Source organism: Equus asinus, chromosome 12 (assembly GCF_041296235.1).
Source record: "Equus asinus isolate D_3611 breed Donkey chromosome 12, EquAss-T2T_v2, whole genome shotgun sequence".
NCBI classification, from domain to species: Eukaryota; Metazoa; Chordata; class Mammalia; order Perissodactyla; family Equidae; genus Equus; species Equus asinus.
This window is the reverse complement of record NC_091801.1, coordinates 73,470,960-73,487,736: the sequence shown is the minus strand read 5'-3', so window position 1 is coordinate 73,487,736 and position 16,777 is coordinate 73,470,960.

Below are 16,777 nucleotides of genomic sequence, written 5' to 3'. Positions count from 1 at the left end.
CTAACCGCACATCCCTCCAACCAGCCATGCCTCCACTCCCCCAGGACTCAGGTCTCTGGCCTTTCCAGTGTGCATGACTCCTTGGCCCCCTGCCCCAGATCTGTGGCAGGGTGACTGTCCTAGACCCCTTGCTATGACCCATGCAGGAACTCTCTAGAACCTCTGCCCAGGGCCACAAGGTTTCCAGCCCTGTCCCTGCCCAGGGGTCCTGGCCCAGGGAGGGTGGGGTCTCCCATCCAACTCTCCAACCCTGATCCTGACACGTCTGGGTGTGATTCTCCAGCTTGCCACCTGGCCTTTAGACACGTGCTAACCATTATGCTTTGTTTTTCTTTCTTTAATCAAAGTTATACATCCACTAGTTTAAACAATCAAATTGTTTTACAAGATTTCCTTTTAAACATCGGACCCCGCCCCCCAGCCCTGCTCCTCTCCTTTGACCTTCTCAAGAAACCATAACAGAACTCTTTTGGTTGCTTAGTTTTATAATTACCTTTGTTACCTCTCTTTCTTAAACAGCTTAATTGACATATATTTCACATACCATACAATTCACCCACATTGGAAGGCCAGCCACCTGCTGTGTCAGAGGCAGGGCTACAGTTTAACTAGCTTGATTAAACACATGGGCTTTGGACCAGACAGGCCCAGGTTGGGATTTCAGCCCCACCACTGACCAGCTGTGAGCTCCCGAGCAAATAGCTTAAACTATTTGAGTCCCAGTGTCCACACTTTATATAATCAGCAGGAGGAATGGTTGAGAACAATTGATAGAGAATATTTTCAAGAATGTTCTAGCTCAGAGACAGTTTTGAATCATGGCAGCTAGGAGAGTGACCTCAGGTGACCTGTACTCACCTGCACTCATGTGGATGGGGAGAGGTGGGCCAGCTGGGATGCTGTGAGTACCACTTAATTGATGGGAGATCAGAGTCCCAGAGCCCTAGAACAGGAGTGTGGGGTCCAACCTTCCTGCTTTAGGTGGGGACCTGAGGGCCCCAGAGGCTCGATGACCGGAGAACAGAGCTGTTGAGGTGCAGCTCTGGGCCTGAAGGAAGGTGGAAGGAAAATTGAGTGTCATTGCCCTCAGCACGTCCCGGGGACTTTTCTCACATAGCTGCTTAATCCTCACCCTGATTCCCCAGCCTAACTTCAAGGATGGGAGAAATTGAACTCAGAGTGTCAAGCGACTTGCCCAAGACCACACAGCTAGCCAGGGGCAGAGGTGAGATTCACAGTCAGGGATGCCTGGTTCCAAGGCAGGTGAAGACCCCCGATACTGTGATATCAAACCCAGCAGCACATAAGAATCACCTGGGAGAGATAAAGAAATAGCAGTGATTGGGTCCTAGTCCAGACCAATTAAAGCAGAACTGGGGTTGTGGTGGGATCCATGCCTGGGCATTAGTATTTTAAAATAACATGCAGTCAGAGTTGTGAACAGCTACACAAGGCCTAGGAATCCCATTCTTGTTTAGATGGGGTGACTTTTAGTGGGGCAGCCCTTTGGCAGGAGTCAGGGTTGGGGGTGGGGTCCTTGGTGGCTTTCAGGACCCCCAGCACACCTGTGTTTGCACCCCCAGGGCACATACTGCAAGTGTGAATGCCCCAGCCCAAGGAGGGACATCTGCCCTTCTCCTTTGGTGTTGCTGCAGCTCTGAAGTGTGGTGTCCTGCATGGTCTCCAAGGCCTCCGTCACCACGTACAGGCTCTCCCTCTCCTTCCAACTCTGCAGCTCCCTGAGGGACCAGGGCCTTGGAGTCCTCAGTTTCCTGGAAGGGTATGTGGGGAGGGGGCAAGAGAAGATGCAGAGCTGGGGAGGGGCCTCTGCCAGGGCTCCCGGGGTCCAGGTTCTGACCTGGTGTGCTGGCCTCTACTTAGAGACTGCTTGTCTAGGGCTAGGATGCAGGTGCATGGCGCTAGTCAGGCTGTTGGTGGGTACCAGTTCACCTCTGCTGCCCAGCTCTCTGATCAAGCTGTTGGTGTCCCTTGCAGAATGGGATGACGTGTTCCTTGGGGGGCAGAAAGGGCAGGTGTCATCCTGGGCTGTGGATGTGGGGGCCTTGGTGAAGACTGCCTGTGGGGCTGAGCATCTAACAAAATGTGGGGAATGGGGAGCCCTGAGCAGATTGCTCCCAGATGCATCTGACTCAGGGTTGTCCCTCACATCAGCACGCAGATGGAAATCACAGGTAGTCAAACCCCCTGGGAATATTCCTACAATCACTCCCACCTGGCATCATGGGATCAAGAAGCCCCAGGGCAAAGTGCTCCCTTCCCCTCGTTTTAGAACAGGTGTTCCCCGGGAACGTTCCTAAATCCCTCTGTGCCCTGGTTCCTCATCCAGAAAGTGGAAGTTTCTTCATCTTTATATAAAATATTTGTAGACAATTATTATTATGTATAATAATGCCTCCTCCATCAGACTGTTACAGGCCTAACAAGTTGATGTCAAAGTACTTAGAACAGTGTGGCATATGTTGACAAGCTGTCACTCTTTGTGGGCTGGCCCTACTTCCCTTTCCAAGGTCGCAGGGGCCCAGGAAGGTCTAAAGAGGGGGAGATTGGATGGGGTGGAATGAGAAGGGGTTCCTCTCTCTTTTCCCTCCTCCCAGTACACATAACTGAGCTTTCCACATAGAAGCATCTAGATAGCCTCTAACCTCACCTCCTCCGGGCCCCAGTAACATTTCATCTAAAGTCTTTGATAGTACTTGCCATTTCAGTGAGTACTTACTGCAGTGGATGCTGGGGACCCACAGAAGGCTTGTGAGCAGGGCAGTGACATTGCAAGCTACTGTGTGTGTTTCAGGAGGAGCACTCATGGCCGAGTGAAAGGAGAGGTTTGAGGAGCTTGTGACCAAAGTCTGGGGGAGCACACTGAGGGCTCCAACGTGATGGGAGGCGTGAGACTGCTCCACTGCCCTAGAGGTTAGAGGGAAGTTGAAATCGATGAGGAAACTAGAAGAAGAAAAATAACTTTAAGATCAGCGTTCCTGGCTCCAGCTGTGCTTACTCAGCATAATCAACTGTTCAAAACTAACCAGGTCTTTCTGTCCCTCCTTAGTATATGAGTGAGCTGTCTTTCCCTGGAAGTCAAGATCCAGACATCCAGATTCAGCCTCACAAGGCCAAAAGCAGGCTGAAGATGAAAACTAACCAGGGGCTTGCCCCATGGCCAAGTGGTTAAGTTTGCGCTCCGATTCAGTGGCCTAGGGTTTCACTGGTTCCAATCCTGGGTACAGACCTAGCTCCACTCATCAAGCCATGCTGAGGTGGCGTCCCACATAGCAGAACCAGAAGGACGTACAACTAGAATATACAACTATGTACTGGGGGGCTTTGGTGAGAAGAAGAAAAGAAAAGATTGGCAACAGGGTTTAGCTCAGTGCCAATCTTTAAGGAAACAAAAAAAGTAAAATAAACTAACCGAAAAAGTCCAGGCAGTCAAGGGAAGAGAAATTCAGTTCGAGGCCAAATGCAGGCTGGTGGGAAGGCACCAAGCAGCAGGGCCACGTGTTCCCCTCCCCTACCTAAGACCCCATCACATGGTCCCCCGCCCCTACCTAAAACCCCAGATAAAACCCCATCTTTTCCATTTGAGGAGGTGGATCTGAGTTCTCACGCCCATCTCCTAGTCTGGCTGCCTTTCGATAATAAACCTCTTCCCTTGCCACAAGCCTGGCGTTCCAGTTTTTGGTGCTCATGAGCAATTGATAAACAAACCTGTGTTTGCTTGGTAACAAAGTGAGGGGTCAACTTTTCCGTTAGGCACAGTACCCAGGTCCCACAATACTTTCAGTGCCCATGAAAATGTTTTAATTTATTTTAAATCTGAAGAAAGTAATAAACTTTTAGGTCTAAGAGGATGTCTTAATACATAATATATTCGTCTTAATACCAGTATAGTACTTTTTTCGTTTCTTTTCTGTCCAGCACTTAATGCCAAAGAGAAACTTACACATGGTTGGGAGTTGGCCGATACAATCTTAAATGACATTGGTTTGAAATCTTTACAGAGGAAAGGGCCAAGAAAGTGATCACCTGGCCTGGAGAAGAGCAGATAGAGGGGCTCCAGAGGGTCCTGCCATCAGGGCCTGCAGGGGGAGCCAGAGGCACATCCTCTCCAGCAGAGGAGGAGCCGCTGTTGGACCCTCAAGAGAGATGATGGTGACTTTAGGTTGGGCTGGCTGAGAGGACCCTGAGGGGCAACCCAGAGCAGAGGCCAGCCCAATGCAAGATTCAGACTCACGGAGAGAGAGAGAGAGATGCTCTTCAAAGGAAGGGCCCTGAGAAGGAAGGGTGGGGAGAGGGCTGGGAGGTGCTGTGGGGCTGCCCTCCTCCAAGGAACTGCAGGGGGAGCCCTCATGCTCTGGACCCACCATTCTGCCAAACCTCCAACCCTCCAACCCTCCAATCCTCCAACCCTCCAACTCTCCAGCCCGCCATCCCTCCATTCCCCAGGGCCCAGGTCTCCAGCCCTCCCAGGGTACATGATACCTCAGATGACTTTCCCAGGGCCGTGGCAGGGTGACTGTCCCAGACCCCAGGCTACAGCCCACTCAGGAACTCTCTAGAACCCCTGCCCAGGGCCACAGGGTTTCCAGCCCTGCCCCTGCCCAGGGGTCATGCCCCTGAGATGGCAGGGTCTCCTATCCAACTCTCAAACCCTGATCCTGACACATCCAGGGGTGATTCTCCAGCTTTCCACCTGGCCTTTAGACACGTGATAACAATTATGCTTTGTTTTTCTTTCTTTAATCATAGTTATACATTCACTGGTTCAAACAATCAAATTGTTTTACAAGATTTCTTTTTAAACCTCAGACCACGCTCACCAGACCCACTTGCTTCCATTTACCTTTCCAGGAAATCATGACTGAACTCTTTTGGTTGCTTAGTTTTGTAATTACTGTTGCTATCTCTCTTTCTTAAGCAGCTTAATTCAGACATAATTCATATACCGTAAAATTCACTGACATTAGAAAGCCAGCTACCTTCTGTGTTCAGAGGTGGGACTGCAGTTTAACCAGCTTGATTAAACACATGGGTGCGGGAACCACACAGGCCTAGATTGAGATATGGCCCCACCAGTGACCAGCTCTGTGATCCCGGCAAGGAGCTTAACCTCTTGGAGCAGCTGTTTCCACACCTTATGGAATCATCAGGAGGGATGGATGAGAACAATTGATAGAGAACATTTTGAGGAATGTTCTAGTTCTGAGACAGTATTAAATCATGGCGGTGAGGAGAATGACCTCAGATGCCCTGTACTTACTGGCACTCAGGTGGGTGGGGAGAGGTGTGGCCAGCTGGGATGCTGTGAGTTCGACTTAATTGGTGGGAGACCAGAGTCCCAGCGCCCTAGAACGCTAGTGTGGGGTCCAACCTTCCTGCATTACAGTGGGGACCTGAGCCTCACAGAGGCTTGATGACCTATGAACAGAGCTGGTGAGGAACAGCTCTGGGGCCTGAAGGCATGTGGGAGGAAAAATGAGTATCGTTGCCCCCATCACATCTCAGGCATTTTCTCACATAGCTGCTTAATCCTCACCCTGATTCCCCAGCTCAACTTCACCAATGGGGAACTCAAACTCAGAAGGTCAGGTGACTTGCCCAAGGCCATGTAGCCAGCCAGGGGCCAGGTTAGGATTCGCAGTCAGGGATGCCTGGTTACAAGGCTAAGGCAAAATGCCCGACTCTGGCCCTGGTGCTACGTGTCATCCTGGGAATCCCGGTCTGTCATCTACACAAAATCTTCTTTTCCTAGTAGCCAACGTCCTTCTCTTCGATCTCTCTTTCATTTCAGTGTATCACATCCTATTATAGCTTTCTGGAAAAGGCAGCATGGCCAGTAATTCTTAAAAATCTTTATCTGAAAATGCCCTTATTCTTCCTTTATATTTGATGTAGATTTATAGGTTGGAAATAACTTTCCGTCGAAAGTGAGGAAGGCGTTGCTCCCCTGCCTCTAGTTTGCTGTGTGCTTGTAGTTTAAAGTCACTTTCATGTCTGATTTTGTAAATAACCTTTGTTTTTCTCCCTGAATTTTCACTTTGTCCCACAATTCTGAAATGTCACATAAATGTGTTTGGTATGGGCCCATTTTCATCCATTTGTGTCACATTTGATGGGCTTTTTAAATCTGGAAACTCATATTCTCGTCATGGGATATTCTCTTGAATTATTTCATTAATTATTTCCTCTATGCCTTTTTCTTTTTGTATGTGTGTTCTCTTTCTTTGAAACTTGTTTTATCCAGATGGTAGGCTTTCTAAACTTCTCTTTCAAATTTCTTATCTTTTCTCTCTTATTTTTCATCTTGTGAGTTTTTGCTGTACTTCTTGGGGAATTTTCTCAACTTTCTCTTCTAATCCTTCTGTTGAGTTTTTATTTCTGTTATAATAGTTTTAATTTCTAAGAGCTCTTTTTTATTCCGTCAGTGTTCCTTTTAAAATAGCAACCCATTATTGCAATATTTTTTCTCCTATTTTTCTGAGGATGTTGATGGTATTCAAACATATGGTATATATACTTTCCTCTTTCTGCGTGGTCTGATTTCTCTGAGCAGATTTTTCATTTGTTTCTCAGGTGTCTGGTGATGCTTCTCTGCTCTTGTTTTGGAGAGAGGGGTCAAAAATCAGCCTGGAGGCTTGAGCAGGTGGGGAGTGCTTATTAACTATGAGCTTCAATAGAGGGCAACAGCACTCAGTTTGGTTGCACATTAGAATGGCCTGGGGAGATTCTGAAGCTTTCTATGCCCACTCTCACCACAAAACAATTAAATCAGAGTTGTGGGTGTGGGACCCCAGCATCAGTATTTTTTACAGCCCCTTAACTGATTCCTGTGTGCAACTAAGGCTGAGAACTTTTTCTGTGCTGTTTCCTTGGGGTAAACCAGATGTCCATATCAGTAGGTCTTTCTCTTAGGCTGGGTCTCCAGGGAAGAAACTTCTAGTTTCCTGCCTGGAAGGTAAAGTCCTGGTTGCCTGCCTTTTGGGAGCCCAGTGGGAGAAGAGGATGGACATGGCCTTCATATGTAGATGGTCACTTATTCCTTTGGTTTTCAATTTGATACTCTAGCTCACAAAACTCTAAGATAGAGGAATAACCTGTAAGACTTGAAGTTCAAATTCCCTGCCCTGGGAAGTCCTCCTTCTGACCTTGGGATGGTCTCCAAGATGCTACATAACATGGTCCAGAGGATGGGATTCTGAGGCTGGAGCCTGGAATGATCCACCCACAATGATATGTTGGATGAACTTGGGCTGGTCACTTTCTAGACCTCAGGCTGGTTGTGTCACATGGTGAATTGATCTCACTAAGCCCTCCTGACCTTGGAGAGAGGTGAGATGTGAGGATGAAGGTCATGATATTTGAAAGGTTTTGGAAAGTTGCATCTAACCCATCACTTTCACGAGGTCTGGAGCCAAACCTGCGACTCTCCCACATTTTCCCCAAACTGCTCTTACCCTTTATGGCTTCAAGGCGGTAATGATGTGGAGCCTTGACATGAGCCATAGGTCTCTTGAGTCCTCGCACATCTCATTGTGGATGGTGGCACCAAAGCCATCCAAATGACCCAAGAGGTTCCGATCCAGGTAGGGGAGACTGGTATTATTGGTAATACAATAATAATAATAATATTGTTATATAATTTTGTCTGTGTCTTTTGAGTCTATAGATGATTAACCAAGGGTGGAGGTGAGGGCTCTTTACCTCTTCCAGGGGATTCCAAGCATCCTTAGTATGTGGGGCTGCTCTCTCAGGCCCTGGTCATTGTACCTGGGGCCAGTGTTCTGTATCTCAGACATCCTTCTCATTCCCCTGTGATCACCCCCATTCCTCCTCCCTCCTGTATCTTGGTAGCCATATTTCCTAAACATTCCCATTCACAACTTTGATCAGACTTGGGCAGCTGTGGGACCCTCTCACCATGTCCAGGAGGTCCTGCAGAGTCCCTCGGTCCCTTAGCATGGCCAGGATATTATGGGATATAGCATCCTGAACATCCTTTGAGAGCTGGACCAGTGACTCCATTTCCTGGGTAATCTCCTCTTGCAGGTGCTTGAACTCTGCCCTCAGGCATCAACATCAACCAAAAAATGGGAGCAATTCTTAGATTAGAACATTCCTGGGATTATAAGCCCTTCCCCATCAATATGAGCCAGCATCTTTATCCCTTTAACTACCAAACCAAAGTGTCTCTGTGGATGGCATGTTTGAGTTCTGGGGATGGAGCTGTCACAACAGGCTAGGAAGATGAGCAATCCCAGTGCTCTGAAATGAGGGAGCCAAATGCAAGGAGGAGAGAATATTCTGGAAAACGATCTTGGGAAGTGGAAGAGAATGTCCCAGTGCTCATTTCTGGGACATGTGCGCACAGCTGGGACAGCAGCACTGGCCACACAGCTGAGCAGTTGCCCTCCATGAAACGACAGGGTTTTCTCCTCCTGTTCTCACACAACCCAGTCCACCGACCTAAGCAGATGGAAACCCAAAGCTGAACATCAAAATATTCTCCCATTGGAGTACCGTTCATTTGTTTCAAGCTTCTTTGTCCGCTGGACTTGGACTCATGACATGGGCGGAGCCTCGGTCTCCTCGAGGACTAATGCATGGATCTTGGGAAAGTTAGTTCACATCTCCATTTGTTTTGTTTTTGGTTCCTAAATCTCTTAAGTGAGGACACATTACACACAGAATACACTGTGTGTGAAAGCCCAATATAACACTCACACGAAATTTTATGTCCCTGAATCACAGTTCATGCTGAGTAAATGTTTGATAAATTAATTTGTTTAATTAATTCGAAAAAGTATAGTTGGCTCTTGTGAGTGAGTGATGTACATCATATGTGCTTGACGATATTTAGATCTGAATCCATAAAACTTTCTGCTCAGGGTCTCGCAGTATTTGGGGACTTTAACTGCCATGTTTCCGTGTTAGTGATCCCTTGTTTCCTCCAGCCATAAAACTGCACATGTACATAGTACAGCAGCCACTCTTCTGGAGTTTCCAGAATCCATCACTTACCCAAAGCAGGATATAATCTCAAATAACTAAATCTATTTCCTGTTTTATCAATATTGAATAATCCCATATATTGAAATACTAAAATGAGGATGTTAGAACATACTCTTGGGTCAGGAGTCAGGATTCTTTGGCACATGAGAAGTGGGAAGCAATAATCCCATCGATCTTGCCCTGAAGACAGGTCCTAATAGGATCCAGAGCCCCTAGGAAGTGAGGCGGGGCTGGCTGTGCTCTTGGTGTCCCTATCCCCCTTCAGGACAACCCTGTACCTTGACACAAGTATTCCAAAGGATAAAGCATTTCCCTAAAATGTTCCCACTGCTGATTTCATGCAGCACAGGACTGTTGAGCAGTTCCACGGTCTCTGTCACCACATGTAGTTTCACAGATGTTTTCTAACACTGCTTCAGAAATGATGGCTCTGGATCCAAAGCTTTCCTGGGGATGAAAGGGAGGAGAAGGGTAGAGTGGGAAGGGATGTCTTCCTGGGTTACTCTCCTCAGGACCTGGAAAGGGTGCAGAGCCTGTGGACTTTGACAGGTGATCCCTCAATGGGTAGTTTCTAAGGTTAAGTTACCTAAAGCAACAGAATATCTCTGCTATGCATGGTGGAAGGGCCCCCATCTTCTGATGGGCTTACACGTATGAAAGTATGCATGCCATAACGTGAAAGGTATCTGCATTTTCCAAAATTCTATTGGCCCTGGTAGGGGCTAGTTTATAGAGTTCCAGCAATAGGGCCTCTCACCAGAAGAGGCTAGAAGTAGACAAGTCCACATGGTTGAGAAGAGTCTTCAGGAGATCCTACTGTCGAAACCAGGGAAACCCACATCCATCACTGTCCAGAGGCACAGTCAGGGCGGGATGTGGAGCAGACAAAGCAGGGAGGATTCTGGGTGACTTTTCATGACTACAACAGGTGAGTCTTTACAGGTTCACTGTTCTTAATAGGTGGTTGGAAGGGCTGACTTGAAGATACCGATTCAGGGAAGATGTGAGAGGTTTCAAGGACTGAAGACAAATTTCACGTCCATTTCAGTCTGAGACTCACCTCTGATTCTACTCAAGGCCTCACTGGGGTTGGTGCCCTGGATGACAGCCGTGTGGAACACTGAGGGACCGCTAACTTGCTTTTCAGTGGAGGAGGTAACTGAGCATGCAGTAATGGGTCTTCCCATTGCTATTGGGAAATTCAAGCCCCTTATGTGGCTCTAAGGTGCTATGCCATCTGATATTTACTTACCTCCAAGGCTCATTTTATATCACCTTCCTCCTGGTTGGCTAAGCTTCAGCCTCGCTGGCCTCCCCCTAGTCTTGAAAACATCCAGCTCTGTCCTGTCCCAGGGCTTTCAAACCCCTCATCTGGACCTGTTTCCTCTTGCTCTCGTTTCCTTCATTCTTTAGGTCTGAGCTCAACTGTTAGCTCCACAGAGAGACCCAAACAGACTCCCTTCCCTCCAGCCAGTCTCTTCCACCTCCTGCTTACCTTAGAGCTCCCATTACATTCTGTGACCACCTTTGTAGCTGAAACACATTACATGGCCCCCATCCAATTTATTCAAAGTATCTGACTGCCTTTTCTTTTCCATATTTAAATGTTTGACCTCAGGCTTACTTATTTTACTTGGAGCTAGCTGACAAAATTTATCTTAGAAATTGCAGCCGCTTTAGCTAATGAAAGAAATATTAAGAAGAAAAATATTTTTTTCTATTTGTGAACAGCTACAGAAACCCAGATACTCCTTAGCACCATAAACAGTCTTTGCAAATGTTATTTCTAGTAAGGGCCTTTCAGGACCCCAGGAATACAGAAATTGTGCAGCACCCTGTCAAAGTAACTTTTGGTCTCTCTAAACAGTCTATGATTTTAACTAGTTGCTTATTTAATTTGTTGCCTTTGTAAAAATAATATTTAAATTGACATCTCTGCTTTTAAAAGGCATGAAGACTTAAGAAGTTCTTTGTTAAGCTCTTAGAGGATCATTAGACATTCATCTTTGCCTGTGTCCACAGAGATAAATTAAATCCCAGGGCACTGTTGCGTACTTTATTACACAGAGTTTCAGAGTCATTGTCTCATTTAATTTAAATTATTTGTTATTTGTTTTTTATTGCTTGTTTCCTCACTCTTAGCCCTTTGCCTGTCCACACTAAATATAAGTGGTTTTAGGTCAGAGATTTTTATGTGTTTTGTTATTAATTCATCCCCTGCATATAATAGCACAGAATGAGTAATTACTGTGTTAATAACTATATATTAGATAACTAATAACTATTAGTTGAATGAATAAATGAATGAATGAATACCCAAGAAGAGCATCATAATCTGGGATGTCGTTTTCTTCATTCTGAGCCTCAGCAACAAATGGATGCCTCTTTGTCCATGAGGAGAGCACCTTCTGGGGCTCTACCAACCTGTTGCCTTCCCCTGCCATGGTCTCATCTCTTATGAAGGTCTGCCCAGCTATGAGGTGGGATAACAACAGACTGAAACGCGAAGGAGGATCTATGAGACTCAGGAGCTACCCCACACACTCATTTCTAGCCCAATGGTATTATATCCAAATGAGTCTTCCGCTCTTGGACCACAGTGTCACTGAAGAAGAATGGTCCTGTAATGACAGTTTCTGGGGACAGAGAAGATGATCTTGGGTTTAGCCAAGAAATTCACTGGAAGAGCTAGTGTGGGAATGGAGTAACAGTCCTATTTTTCCCCAACCCTCCTCCTCATTTAAATCTCTCAGTCAAGAAGCTAACTAATCAATTGATATTTTAAGTGTGCATTACTGCTGAGGATGAATGTTTGAATCTACCAAGGGGTTAGAGAGCAGGGATAACGTCCCGACCCTAAGAAATGGTGACATCACTTGTACACTGGTCCCGGAGACCCACGGCATCATCTTTACAGGCACATGGTCTGCTGCAGCAGCCACAGCAAACAGCCCAAGGAGGAAGCACACTGGGGCAGAAAGTGTTTGGGTTTGGAGCCAGACACGCCTGCGTGTGGACCCTGGCTCTTCCAGTTCCCAGGTGTGTGATGTGGAACTAATTATTTTGTAAGCTTGTTATGTAAACTGGAGATAACGTCCCTGACTTAGGAGGCTGCTGTATTAGATGAACTAATAAATGTCTGGGTTCAGGTAAGTAGTAGATTCTCAAATAATCTTGGTTCCTTGCCCCATGCCTTTAGGCAAGCCTCATCCTGAGATCTCCCTATGTGGATGACTCAGGGATTCTTGCATACTGTACCACTTCACTCTTTGCCTTCTTTGCCTCTGGTTGACAACACTGGACTAAAAAACTTGGCTCCTGGATGTCCATGAGGGTGTATTCAACTGGAACATCAGGTTGTTTCCAGAACAGTAAGTGATTCTTCCTCTTTTCATGTAATATTACAAAGTGATGGAATTTGTTGGCATTCAACAGGTGTTGACAGGCCGCAGGTCATTGTCTCCAAGATTTGACCCAATTCTCGCTAATTCTCTCAAACCTAGAGTGCATATTGCTAGGAGGTGATAGAAGGGGAGTTGCAAACTTCATTTGGGAAGTGGAAGAAAGTGGGTAACCTCTCATGGATCCTTGATATTTCTCCTAAAGAAAAGAACATATATATGAGATTAACTTAGGTCTTAACTTAGATTAGTGACTAGACAATTCTCTTAACTTTGGTATTCTAAACAGAGTTTTGGCTTCTGAAAGAAGCACCACGTCAACTTAATTGCTATTTATGGCCAGTGTAGAAAAGTCTGTGTATCTCCCAACCCCAAACCAAGGATGCCCTAAAGGTCCAGCAAAGGCTCAACACTATCATCAACTGGAGGGCCAGATGGCAGGTTAGGTTTCTGTTGAAAATTCATTGGTAGTGGTGGAGGGGATGGCAGTGTTTCCCATTTGAAAGTGAAGGCCTCACTGAGAAGTGACATTTGAACAAAGACTTAAACTGAAACAAAGAGTGGGGATTGAACTACGTAACTAGTTGGGGGAAAGAATTCCATGGAGAGGAATTGGCAAGTGCAAGACTGTGAGGAAGGAATACCTGTCATAAGAACAGCAGGAATGAGTGAGAGAATTCATCAGAAAGTGAGGGCAAGCTGGTGCAGGCCCCTGTTGGTCATAGTCATGACTTTTTTTTTCCTGGAATTGGGATGGGCATCTATTGGAGGAGTTTGAGCTCCCGAGTGAAAAATTGAATGCATCTTTTGAGAAGTCATGTGTCTTCTGTGTTGACCATCGATGCAGGAAGGCAGTAAGGGCAGAAGTATGGAGTCTAGTTAGGAGGGATTACAATAACCCAGATGATGGTGGAGGGGGCCAGGGTGTTGGCACTGGAAGTGTTACTGCCGACAAACGTAGGTTCTTTACCTACCACACAAGAGGGGCCAAATAAAAACTGGAATGCTAGGCTTATGGCAAGGAAGGGGTTTTTATTTTGGGTGATATCATCCATGAGATGAGAGTGAGCCCTCAGATTTGTCTCATTTTGTCTTGTCACCCTGAAAGATGGGAGGCCAGGGGTTTTAAAGGTTTTTGAGGAATGTGGATGTTTGTGGAAGGCAGGGAGTCAGTGGCCTTGATGGTTAGAGTTTTCCCACCAGCCTCTGTTTGGCCTTGGGAGGCTTCTTACAGGGAGGAGGATGATAAGGAATTTGCAGGTGGGCAACCTTGGCTGTTTGTCTCTATGGGGGATAGTGGATTCTGGAGCCAGGAAGCCAGGGAGTAAGCAGGGAATGAGTGCTTTTGGTTTTAACCCCATATATGCTGAGTTTAATGTAGGGCAACTGATATCAGGGCCAGCATCAGAAGTGATGAGGAGTGATCAGATCCTGGTCTACACTGAAGGTAGAGCCAACATCTACAAAAAGAGTGATTTGGCTACGTGGCTTCCATGGCTCCCTAAATCTCTGACACTCAGAAAGAATCAGGAAATTGCTATGTATACATCAAAAAAATAATTCTGAAACAGGTTGTTTGTTAGGGATTCAGTTGAGCAAGGGAAGTTAAGGACTGGTAGCTGTTGAAGAAGCAAGAATGTGAGATGGAGGAACCTTGAGTCATAGAAAATAAAGGGGAGCTGGCATGTAAAGTCCAGAGGATAAATTATACATACATTTGTCACTGTATATGCTCTCAGTGTACTTGTAAGGACAAGTTTATTTTTCATTTTTTTCTTTATTTGTCCATTTTAAAAAATGTGTATTGTCTGTCTCCCCACACTAAGTGTCAGTCTTTGGAGTCAGGATTCTGTCTTACTAACATCTATACTCCCAGCACTAGAATCCCGACAAAGTGCAGACAGTATAGACCCGGAACCTAGAAACTGTAGCTGGTACTCAGTAACTGTTTGTTGACTGACTGGCTCAGTGAGGGGAGAGCTTCCAGAAACTTAAATTATTCTGCATAAGAAAGGGGAGAGAGAATGGGGGAGAGAGCAGAGATCAAGAGCAAAATGGCTGAAACTTGTAAGACCTTGCAGGTAGAGGAGGAAGAGGAAGGGGCAGGCAGAGAAGCAGGAGTGAGTCATAAAGGGGGAAGGAGCGCCCCAGAGAAGAGATCTGCCTGAAAACCTGTGGCCAAAGCTAAGCTGAAAAGTTAAATGATGGACAATTTTCAAGAAAATAATGTGAGCTGTGCAATGGCCACGGGCACCTCAGTTTCCCTGTGAAATCTTAAGTAAATCTGTGACTGCACAAAATTGAGGTTCTCTTGCCTGATGCACACAAAGGCAATTAAGTACGGCATCAGACCTTGGAAAAAGAGATCAACTTTATTCTGAGAGATCAGATGGGTCTGCAGGAAGAACAGTGGGCATGTGCCCTCAGATCTGTCTCCCTGAGTCAGGATTTGGGGCAAACTTTAAGCGATAAGGAGAACAGGCTGGCACATGGAACACAGTGGGACTGGTTTTGATTGGCGGGCTTCAAGCATTTATGCCGAGGTTCTAAACATTTACGATGAGGTGGAGAAGGAATTTGAACACCAGATCTTCCTGAAGGAGGGACCCCTCACTTGGATAAGAGTCTGACTTCCAAGTTCTGGTCGTGCCTGGTCCTTGGGTTCCATGGAAAGGGGGATCTTCGGTTTTGTGGTCAAGTCAACATTTCTTCTTTTGTGCATGACCTGGCTAAGTGACTTTGCAAATTTTCTCAAAGCAATTCTTGATCATTCTGTGGTTAAGAGATGGGGTCAGTTGAACCTGTCCTGGAGGGCCTGTGATTAAAATTGAAATTGCTTCCTAACTTGGCCACTACAGCATGGGATGACGAGCTTCCCTACCATATGTGCAAAAATTGAAGACTCCTGTTGTGAGGTTTGGCAGGAGTGAAGCAATGGCAGCTGTGGAGACAAAACAGATGAATGCTACCTACACACCAGCAGGATTTCTTTCAGCAGGATTTTGGAGTTTTTTCTCATGCTTTCCAGGATTGCTGCTTCCCCAACAAGAGGCAGCATAGGAGGGTCAAGGATCCTTAACTGCTGCTGGGCATTTGATGTCCCGGATTCTCCCCTTTTGCCCTTCCTCTGGAATGCTGCAAGGTGCTTCTGGATGGAGAGCAAGGAAAGGTGTAAGTGAAACTATCAGCTGTTTATTATGATGACCTTGGCTGTAAATCTCATCAGCTCTAAGCCTAATAAAAAAAACAAACCTCAGGGTTCACTGGACTCACACAACTCTACCAAAACAGGTACGTTTTCCCTGGCTTCTAGATTATCTAACAGCAGGGCATGGCCCCTGGCATATTGGTGTGTGGAAGAGTGGTGTATGTACCTAAAATTTTACATTTCAAGGCTATTGCTTTTACAATGCAAATTATAGAAAGTAAAACTCAATTTTGGTAAATCTTTTGCTCTGGTGGTCTTATGGAGAAGGCACACTGTGACCTATGTCCTGAAAGCAGTGGATAGCAGATTCCCAAGGTAGAGAAGGGTAGGCATGGGACTTTTATTAATGTTCAAAGAAGAAAAAAATGAAATAAATCCATTGTGAAATACTGTCAACCGAAAGGAATGTTGCATTTTTGAGTGTCAGTCCCAGGATATTACAAATACTTGCAGCTGTGGCCTTCCTGTTCATACAGTTTTCATCTGCTATAAGGATTTTATTTAATCCTGTTATTCTACAGGGAGTAACTGGAAGGAGAATGGGTTTGGGGCAAGTTGTTTTTGTCCTCTTTGAAAATCTCCTTTTTATTTATCTTTAAGATAAAGATTATTGTAAGATTGGATTATATAACACATGCATAGCACTTGATACAGCGGGGTGTTACAAACGTTAATTCCTGTTGTACAGATCTCCACATCTAGGTGGTTCAGGGGCTCTCCCCAGGCCCCTGGCACTGTACCTGTCCTTTATCCTGAATCTTACTTCTATCTTTCTTGCTGATCCTCAGTTACATTACACATACACAGCATTTAAGATGGAACATGAGCCAGACAAGTTGTTCCAGCCACATAACTGGAAATCCATAAATCAAAGACTGGTTCAACCAGTTCTCTTTGAGTCAGGAAAAGAGTATTGCTCCCAAAGATCTCTCTTTACTCTGCTCCGGGAACGCCTAGCATATATATATATAATCAAATGTTGCCTGATTCTGGTCCATAAACTTTGGAGGGGAAGGACTTGAGAGCTAAGATTCTGTGATCCAGAACTCAGCTGTCACCTTGGTCTCCTGGAGGAGAAGAGGGCTGATCATATGCTTGTTTTTCCAGGATATTGTATTGAAAATCGAGTCAGGGATCTATT